At 44.0% G+C, this 9,862-nt stretch overlaps 1 pseudogene; it reads left to right on the top strand.

Moving 5' to 3' along the window:
- The first annotated feature begins 844 nt into the window (after nt 1–844).
- On the top strand, nt 845–987 carry LOC116972641 (annotated as a pseudogene).
- The last annotated feature ends 8,875 nt before the right edge of the window (nt 988–9,862 follow it).

A 9,862-nucleotide genomic window follows, 5' to 3' on the forward strand; every position in this document is an offset into this window, starting at 1 on the left:
TGGCTACAGGATGCTCCCCCCTTCCCCACCGGCCCCCAACAGCTCCCGCCTGAAGCTGTGCCCCTCCCCCGGCTGCAGGACACAACAAGAGACGCAACAAGAAAGAATGGACTGAATAAATATTATCTTTGTTATTTAAATTGTTGTTATATTCACATTTTAAGCTTTAATAAATCCCTTTCCCACTTGCCGTGCCCGTCAAGTGCGCCTACGCAGTAATACCTGCGTGTTCTACATCACAATGGGAACCCAATAGGCGGGAATGGCTGCGCCGCCGGAGAGCCACTTAGAGTGAATGTGGGGAGGGAGTTGGGGGGGGATTGAGGGGGGATGCAGTTTGTGCGTGTGGGCGGGGAAGGGCAAGGGACAGAGTGGGGGGGTGAGGGGAGGAGGGGGGGATCAGGGTTGTCACAATGGGAACCCGTCAGCCGTGCCTGCGCATTTGTGGGCTATGCGTGAATGGTGGAATATTGCGTTGGAGTACCAGGCCTCCCGTGTGAAAATGGGATCCAACGGGTCCCACTTAGTCTAGTACTAAAACAAAAACTAATCACCATCAGCCCTATTCCAGCTCAGAAAGCAAAACTGTGCTTCAGCCTTGACTACCTCCAGTAGAAGGTATTGAAGCAGATGCAGCTACTACGTTCAAAATACATTTGGATGGATTCATGGATATGAATGGTTCTGATGGATATGGGCCAAATGCAGGCAAATGGGACTAGCCTAGAATGGCCATTTGGTCAGCATGGACATGTTGGGCCAAAGGGCCTGTTTCCATGCTGTGACCTTATGACACAATGGCTTTCTCAACTTATACCTGATAGAAGTAAAATAAATAATCACCTGAGTTATCTGGCAGGGAGAATTGGTGGTCATAATAGCCGATCGCAAAGGATAAGGGTATCCTGGGTGTGCTGAAGCCTGCAATGTCCATAAAAATGGGATACTCAACTGCAAAATTTGTGGCAGTGGGGAACTGCGTTCACAAATAAGGAAAGGGCAGCACAGTGGTGCAGAGGTAAAGTATGTGCCTTACAGCCACAGAGACCCAGGTTGCTGACTCCACAGAGTTTGTCCGTTCTTCCTGTGACCGCGTGGGTTTTCTCCAATTGCTCCAGTTTCCTCCCACACTCCAAAGACATACAGGTTTGTAGGTTAATTGTCATTGGTAAAAATTATAAAGTGTCCCTAGTACAGGCCGAAGGGCCTGTTTCCAAGCTGTTTCCCTACAGTCTAAAGTGTAAAGTAAACATTACCATGTATGTTATAATTAACTAGTTTGTTATTACAAATGAATTTGTTTACGGAAGTGAACATTTCAAGTAATACAGGGATATTATTGTAACTGGGCTTAACCTCTGTCTAGTTCATAATTTCATTGGGCATTGCAGCAGAATTAGGCCATTCGGTCCATCAAGTCTACTCCGTCATTCAATCATGGCTGGTCTATCTCTCCCTCTCAACTCAATTCTCCTGCCTTCATCCCATGATCCTTGACAACCTTAAATCAGGAATCCACCTTTAAAGTATCCAATGACTTGGCCTTCACTGCCATTTGCTATTTTAAACTGCAAAATATATGGTCCTTTGTTCTGTAAAAATTTAAGTACTGTTAACATTGTTTTGATTTTAATAGTGCAAAAAGGAAATGATTAGATTGTATCCATTAAATAATGGGCATGCATAAAGAATTTCTTGCACATTCATGTAGTTTCTGTTTGCAATCAAATTCAGTAGAAATTCAATTTACGTTTCAATCAAAAGCAAAATAATTTAACAGATGAGGCATTCTTTAACAAATATTACAAAGATACAAAGATACAAGATACAAAGAAATTATTAGCCAAGTATGTAAGAACATACAAGAAATTTGATTTGCCATATAATACCAAAAAAGCAGCAAGACCTACAACAACATAAAAATTAACATAAACATCCACTGTGATGGAAGGCAATAATGTATTATATTCTTCGCTTCTTTTCTCCCGCAATTGGGGCAGTCGAACCATCCGCAGTCGGGGCGATTGAAACTCCCGCGTTCGGGTGATCAAAGCTCCCGTGTCAGGGCAGTCGAAACTCCTGCGGCTAGGAGCCCCCGAAGTCGGTCCTTAACTAAGGGGCCACAAACCGAGCTCCACAATGTTAAGTCCACAGGCTCCTGTGGTTGGAGCTCCCGAAGTCGATCCCAACAAGGGCTCGCCAGCTCCTCGATGTTAGGCCGCTGTGCGGACGGAGATATGATACGGAAAAAGTTGTACATGTATTATTATCTTGAAAATAAAATTAATATTAGGCTTGGTGACTTATAAATAGCAATGAACACACAGCTTTCTCTTATCATGGTATTCAATGCTTGATCCTCCCCCACCATCCCATTGTCAACTGTTAATGATCTCTTTACTTCTGAGAGAGACTCAGCATGGTTTCCAATCTTGTCCTTGTACTTTTGTATGGCTTGATTGTACTCATGGATAGTATAGTTTTGACAGGGCACCACGCAAACAACAGCCGTTCGTTGCATCTGAGTACACATGATAATAATAAACTAATATCAATGCCAATATTAGTGATAAACCTCCGAAAGGATTTGTGCCATTAGGCTTGCAAGTGTTCCTGCAAAAGTTCTTATCATAAGATGAATTAACTTCCTTATTAACTTACTCTTAAATCTCATTTAAATCTTAAGAAAAGCAAGACAAAATTATACCTTTCACCAATAGTGAGTCTAGAGCTGGTTGAGGGGTTGGGTAGATCTGCCAAATGGAATAGCTTGCAAAGTAGACCCGTGACACCAATGCTGTGAAGGTACTAATTTGAAGCAAAGGAGAAAGAGAACTTTAATCAAAATATATCAAGAGATAACAGCATACAAGTAAATACTTAATTCTTCCAAACTCAGGTGCATAAGCCTTAGATACAAGGAACTGCAGATGCTGGTTTACCAAAAAATACATAAAGTGCTGGAGCAACTGCGCAGGACAGGTAGCACATCTGGACACATGGATTGACAAAATTTCAGGTTGAGACTTTTCTTCTAACATTATAGTTGGGGGGAGAAAGCTGAAATAGAGACAGGGGCAGGACAAAGCTTACCAAGTGATAGGTGGAGGTTTTCGACTGACAAAGGCCGGAAATTAAAAGCTAAAAAAAGTGTGAGATAAGGAGCTAAGGTATAGAAGAGGCAATAAAGAATATAGACTTTGTTTCACCTCTTCTTGTGTGGTTAAATCTGGTGATACTTCACTGCACTCTATTGCAAATATATCCTTCTTTAGGTAGGGAGTCTCGGCCTGACTATAATATTCCACATTCAGTCTTGCGAGAACCCTGTATAATTGGAGCAAATTTGTATTCAAATCTCTTTACATTTAAAGCCAACATAATCTTTGCCTTCTAATTGCTTGCCTGACATGCATACTAAGTTTCAATGATTTGTGTACATCTGGTCTCTTAGAACAGGAATACCTTTCAGACTCTCAGCATCTAACAAACAAAGATCTTAGAGCAGAGCAAGATGGGTTACCCTCACGCAAACGTAGTACGCTCATGGGCAGATTCATGGGTGATTATAGGACCCATTTTAGCAACCAGCCCCCGCCATCTGGTTCCGCCATCTTGCTCCACCATCTTGTTCCGCCATCTTGCTTCCGGCCAAAGATCGGATCTTTGTTTCCACAGCAGGGAGAGGGAGTGTGCGGCCCGGGGAGAGTGAGTGTGTGGCCTGGGGAGAGGGAGTGTGGGGCCCGGGGAGACGGGGTGCACGGCCCGGGGCAGTGGGGAGAGGGAGTGTGCGGCCCGGGGCAGCGGGGAGAGGGAGTGTGCGGCCCGGGGAGAGGGTGTGCGGGGCCCGGGGAGAGGGAGTGTGTGGTCCGAGGAGAGGGAGTGAGCGGCCCGAGGCAGCGGGAAGAGGGAGTGTGGGGCCCGGGGAGAGGGAGTGTGCGGCCCTGGGAGAGGGAGTGTGCGGCCCGAGGCAGCGGGGAGAGGGAGTGTGGGGCCCGAGGAGAAGGGGTGCGTGGCCCGGGGTAGCGGGGAGAGGGAGTGTGGGGCCCAGGGTGAGGGGGTGCGCGGCCCAGGGCAGCGGGGAGAGAGAGTGCGTGGCCCAGGGAGAGGGAGTGTGGGGCCCGGGGAGAGGGGGTGCGCGGCCCGGGGTAGCGGGGAGAGGGAGTGTGTGGCCCGGGGTGAGGGGGTGCGCGGCCCAGGGCAGCGGGGAGAGGTAGTGCGTGACCCGGGGAGAGGGAGTGAGCGGCCCGGGGCAGCGGGGAGAGGGAATGAGCGGCCCGGGAAGAGGGAGTGAGCGGGCCGGGGCAGCGGGGAGAGGGAGTGAGCGGCCCGGGGAGAGGGGGTGCGCGGCCCGGGGCAGCAGGGCATAGGAGGTGGGGGAGACATTGTAGTGTGGGGGCAGGCGAGGGAGTGCCGGGGGTGGGGGGGGGGGGGGGGGGGGGGGGTGGGATAAGGCCTAGTGTGTGTGAAGTTGCGGGGAGGTTTACAATGTTTCTTATTTAATGTCCCTTGTCTAGTCTGAAATAAAGTTCGTCATTGGATCAGAAGAAATATAATTGTATGTGTTATATGATTATATACATTTATATCACATTCATGTATGTGTGTTTATAAACATTTTATTCTTTAACAAGAATTAACAGAATTATGAACTAACAGAATTATGAATCTAACCCTATATCACACACAAAAACTTCCCCCACAATGTTAATTACACTGCGAGGCGGGTCGGGTAGGTTCCGGTTACTACAAAATCAACTCAAACACTGCTTGTGAGGCATTTAAAAAGAAATGATTTAAAAAACATTAAAAAAGACAATTACCAGAGTCAAATTTTATTCTTGACAAGAAGTATGAACAGACAGAATTATGAATCTAACCCTATATCACACACACACAAACTGTTGCCCCGCAACATTGATTACACTGCGAGTCGAGTCAGGTAGGCTCCGGTTACTAAAATGGGCGGTGAAAAATGCCCAGGATCCCCTCCGTAACGTACTACACGTCAGCCCATTGTATTTCGCAGGAGTGGCCTATCTTGCTCTGCTCTAAGGTCTTTGCTAACAAATACACTCTGATTTTATCTTTCCTCACTATAGATTAACTTTTTAATCAGCTATGTCCTTGCTCATCCATTGTATCCACCACACAAAGTACAATTCCACCTTATTTTGTATGATCAGCAAAACACTTGATTCACTCTGCCAATTCATTGATTTGTAGATTGTAAACAGGCTCAGATGAATCTGAGCTGTGTATTACCCATGTCATTGCCCCACAACCTAAATAATATCCCTATATTTCTAGTCTTTGTTTTTTGTTCATTCTGTAATCTGTTAATACTGTATTATTATTATTAAAGCTTTATTTCAGACACAGGTCCATATAACACATCAAACAGTACAAAGAATTACAAAGATACATTAAAAAATTGCATATTAGCCTAAAATATATATAAGCTATTGCACCAATGCCGTCTTAGCCTAGAAGTGAATCTATAGCAGCTTTTCAGAGGGCTGACTAGGGCTTCAATTATGTGGTTCTCTGACTTGTCCAGGCGACACATAAAACTAAACATCAGCTGTCTTAAGAGTGCCTCACAGGTTGGCACGCTAGTGGACACAAACAATTGACTGGCACTATGCCACCTAGGGACACGAAGTAGCAACCTCATTGCATCATTGTATGCAACCTTAAGCCTCTGCATACTCTTTTTCTTATAATTAGACCACAATTGAGCAGTATATAACGGTGTGATGTAGGTTCTGAACAGGGAACACTTCACAGAATCAGAGCACATATAAAACTTCCTTATAAGCATGTTGGCTTGAAGATAAATTTTACAGCGCTGTCGGTAGAGGTCTTTGTCATCCTTCCAGTCATCAGATATGACATGACCTAAGTATTTAATTTCCTCACACACAGCAAGAGGACTGTCTGACAAATAAAAGGTCGGAAAAGTTGATTCCCTGTCCTCAGCGCTTCTAATTACCATTATGCGTCTTTTCTTAGCGTTATACTTAATGTCATAATCAAGGCCATACTGAGAGCACACCTTCAGCATCTGCTGCAGCCCAGCACTATATGGACAGAGCAGGACCAGGTCATCTGCATACATCAGATGATTAACAATAGTGTTGCACACAAGACAGCCAGTTTTTAGCCTATTTAACTGATTTGACAATTCGTCCATATAAACATTAAATAAAATAGGAGACAAAATTCCTCCTTGCCGCACTCCGTTACTAACACAGAATGGAGCAGATACAACATTGTCCCATTTAACGTAAAACGTTTGATGGGCATACCAGAACACTAAGATTCTCACTAAGAATTTAGGGGCACCTCTATTTAGCAATTTTACAAACAAGTGTTCATGGTTAATTCTATCAAATGCCTTGGATGCATCAATAAAACATAGGAATACAGATGAATTCAGGCTTGTGTACCTGAACACAATCTCTTTAAGAGCATAGATACACAGGTCAGTTCCATGTTTTCTTTTGAACCCAAACTGATTGTCAGTAGTAAGGACATACATTTCTAGCTTTGTCAGCAGTATTCTCTCCAGTACTTTAGATAAGATACTGTATATCAACCCCCACCCCAACACACACACACACACACACACACACACACACACACACACACACACACACACACACACACACACACACACACACACACACACACACACACACACACACACACACACACACACACACACACACACACACACACACACATGATGTTCTTTGCTTGTTTAATAAGGTCTTGTTTGCTACTTTATTGAAGGCCTAATGAAAGTCAAAGTACATCAATTCAGATGCTTTGCTAGTATTTATTTTGCAACTTACAACCTTAAAATCACTTTATTGTGATTTCCTTTTCGTAGCTCTATATTGATACTTGTGTGTATAATTTTCTAAATACACAGTTACCATTTGTCAAAATTGTTCAAGTCAAGGTAACTGGTCTACAATTCCCTACTTTCTCCCTTCCATCTTTTCATAAGGAGTTGAGTTTCACTGGCCACCTTTCAACCTGTGAATTGCCAACTGCAATGAAAATCAGGTCCTGGAAATTTATTTTTAATTCTATTAATTTCCTTTATGATTTTTTTGTTCACTATTGTTAATTTCTTTCAGCTGCACATCCAATCAGATCCCATTGTTTTCCACTATTTCCAAGAGGCAGTCTGTATCTTCATTCATGGGAACATTTGTTCAGGTTCTCTGCCGTTTCATTCCTTCATGGTATAACTTGGCCTGTCCGAGACAGGCATTACTTGCACACACATTCTACTTTATTTTTCTAAATCAATGCATTGAATTTGACACTGTTCCCAATCCTTAGACTTACTGTTTTCATTGGCAACGTTATAAGTTATTTCAATTGATCTGATACTTATTTTGATAACCAACGCAGAATTAATGTTCTTTTGGAGTTTTTGTTTGCCTTAAAAGCATATTACTTTAAATGTTGTTTTCCTCCATTAAGGGATGGTCATTCTGTATTTATTGGCATTTTTAATTTGGTGATCTACTCAACTAGAGTCAACTGACTTCTTGTACTTTATTTTATTCAGATTTAAAACCTTTGTTTCAAGTTGAAATAAATCACGTTCAGTTCTTACATAAAGATGCAGCTTTTTTGTGTGAATATGTATCCCAACAGACTGCTTAACTGTCAATCATAAATTCACCCATTTGCACTACTCCAGATAAAAATAAAGACTGTAACCTTCTTGTTTCTCCACCTTATGGATTGGTATTTATCTCTTAAACACTTCCTCATGCTTACGACTTAGTTAGGACACATTTTAAAATCTTTGAACAGAAACAATATTTAGATGCTGCAAGGGTCAAGAAGATTACGGAGAGTCGGTATGTCAAGGAGAGCTCTATCGAACTTCTACAGTAGAGAGCATACTGACTGGTTGCATCATGGCTTGGTTCGGCAGCTTGATCATCCAGGAGCAGAAAATAATGCAGAAAGTTGTGACCACTGCCCAGTCCATCATCGGCTCTGACCTCCCCACCATCGAAGGGATCTATCGCAGTCACTGTCTCAAAAAGGCTGCCAACATCTTCAAAAACCCACACCATCCTGGCCACACGCTCATCTCTCCACTGCCATCGGGAAGAAGGTACAGGAGCTTGAAATCTGGAACATGCAGGTTCAGGAACAGCTTCTTACCCACAGCCATCAGGCTATTAAACACGACATCAAACAAACTGAACAATAACAGCCTATAGCACTTTATCTGTTTATTTATTGTGTATATATATGGTTATGGTATATAGACACACTGAACTTTTATCTCGTTTCGTATTTTGCTTACATATTCTGTTGTGCTGCAGCAAGCAAGAATTTTATTGTCCTATCTGGAACACATGACAATAACACTCTCTTGACTCTTGACTCTTGAAATGGTGACAGTGAGAGGTAGACACAACAGACCATGGGTGATGGAATCTGGATCGACAAACAATCTGTTGGAGGATCTCACATGTGGAGGGAAATAACAGGCAATGTTTTGGGTCAGAATCCTTCTTCTCAACTGACAGAGTAGATGGGAGATAGCTGGTACAAACAGGTGAGGAGAGAGGTATTAGGCAGCAACCAGGAAACAATAGGTAGATCCAGATGCAGAGAAGACTGGAGACACAAGAACGCAGATAGTGGAACCTTGAGCAAAACACAAAGTGCTTGAGGAACTCAACGGGTCAGACAGCATCTGTGGAGGGAATGGATAGGTGACGTTTCAGGTCAGGATACTTCTTCAGTGATTGTGGAAGAGGGGAGAAAGCTAGAAAAGAGGTGGGGCCGTTTAAAGCCTGGCAAGTGATAGGTGAGGGATATTTTTTGATTGGCAAATGGGTAGTCCAGTCAGAACATGCTCGAAAAGCAAAAGCAGCAAGAATCACAGAGGAGGGGCAGTGAGGGAGGGTCTCATAGAAGTCTCCTTGGTGAGAGGTAGAGAACTGTGGACAGCAGTAGAGTTGCTGTCTTACAGTGCTTGCAATACTGCAGACCTGGGTTCGATCCCAACTACCGGTGCTGCCTGGATGGAGATTGTACGTTGTCCCTGTGACCTGCATGGGTTTTCTCCAAGATCTTCAGTTTCCTCCCACACTCCAAAGACGTACAGGTTTGTATGTTAATTGCCTTGGTATAAGTGAAAATGGTCCATAATGTGTGTAGGATGTGTTAATGTGCGGGGATCACTGGTCGGTGCAGATTTGGTGGGCCGAAGGGCCTGTTTCCGCGCTGTATCTCTAAAAGTAAAAATATTAAAAAACTACACTTCTTTAAAGTAGTCATACCTCAGGGATTTCACAGTGAAGCAGTAAAGTGTAGCCACAAGAAGTGCAGATACTCACGTAGGTGGGTGGTGGTGGTGGTGGGGGTGGGGGGGGGGGTGATTGGCAAATGGACCAAGTAACAAGGAAGGTCAGGGGTGGGTAGCTATAGTGGCTGAGGCTAGGAGGTGATGGGTGGGAGCAACAGAGGGCTGCAATCAAGGAGAGGGAGTGGAATCAATTAAGGGAGGTAGGGCGGATAGAGGGGATCAACGGGAGAGGGGACCAAATGGGATGAGTGTGTGGGTGATAAATAGGGGGAGTACATGGGTGTGGGGAAAGAAACTGATGTTATGGGGCTGGAGTGGAGATTTGAAACCAAGCGTTTGTGTGAAAGAACATGGGTAGATCAGAAAGAGAGAGAGAATGGGTCGGAGAGACAGTAGGTTACTTGAATCTGGAGAATTCAAAAATCATGCTGTCTGGTTGTAGACTACCAAGTCAGTATAAGAGGTATTTTTACTTTAGTTTGCACTTGGCCTCACCCTAGCAGT

The sequence above is a fragment of the Amblyraja radiata genome, chromosome 4, assembly GCF_010909765.2.
Source record: "Amblyraja radiata isolate CabotCenter1 chromosome 4, sAmbRad1.1.pri, whole genome shotgun sequence".
NCBI lineage: Eukaryota > Metazoa > Chordata > Chondrichthyes > Rajiformes > Rajidae > Amblyraja > Amblyraja radiata.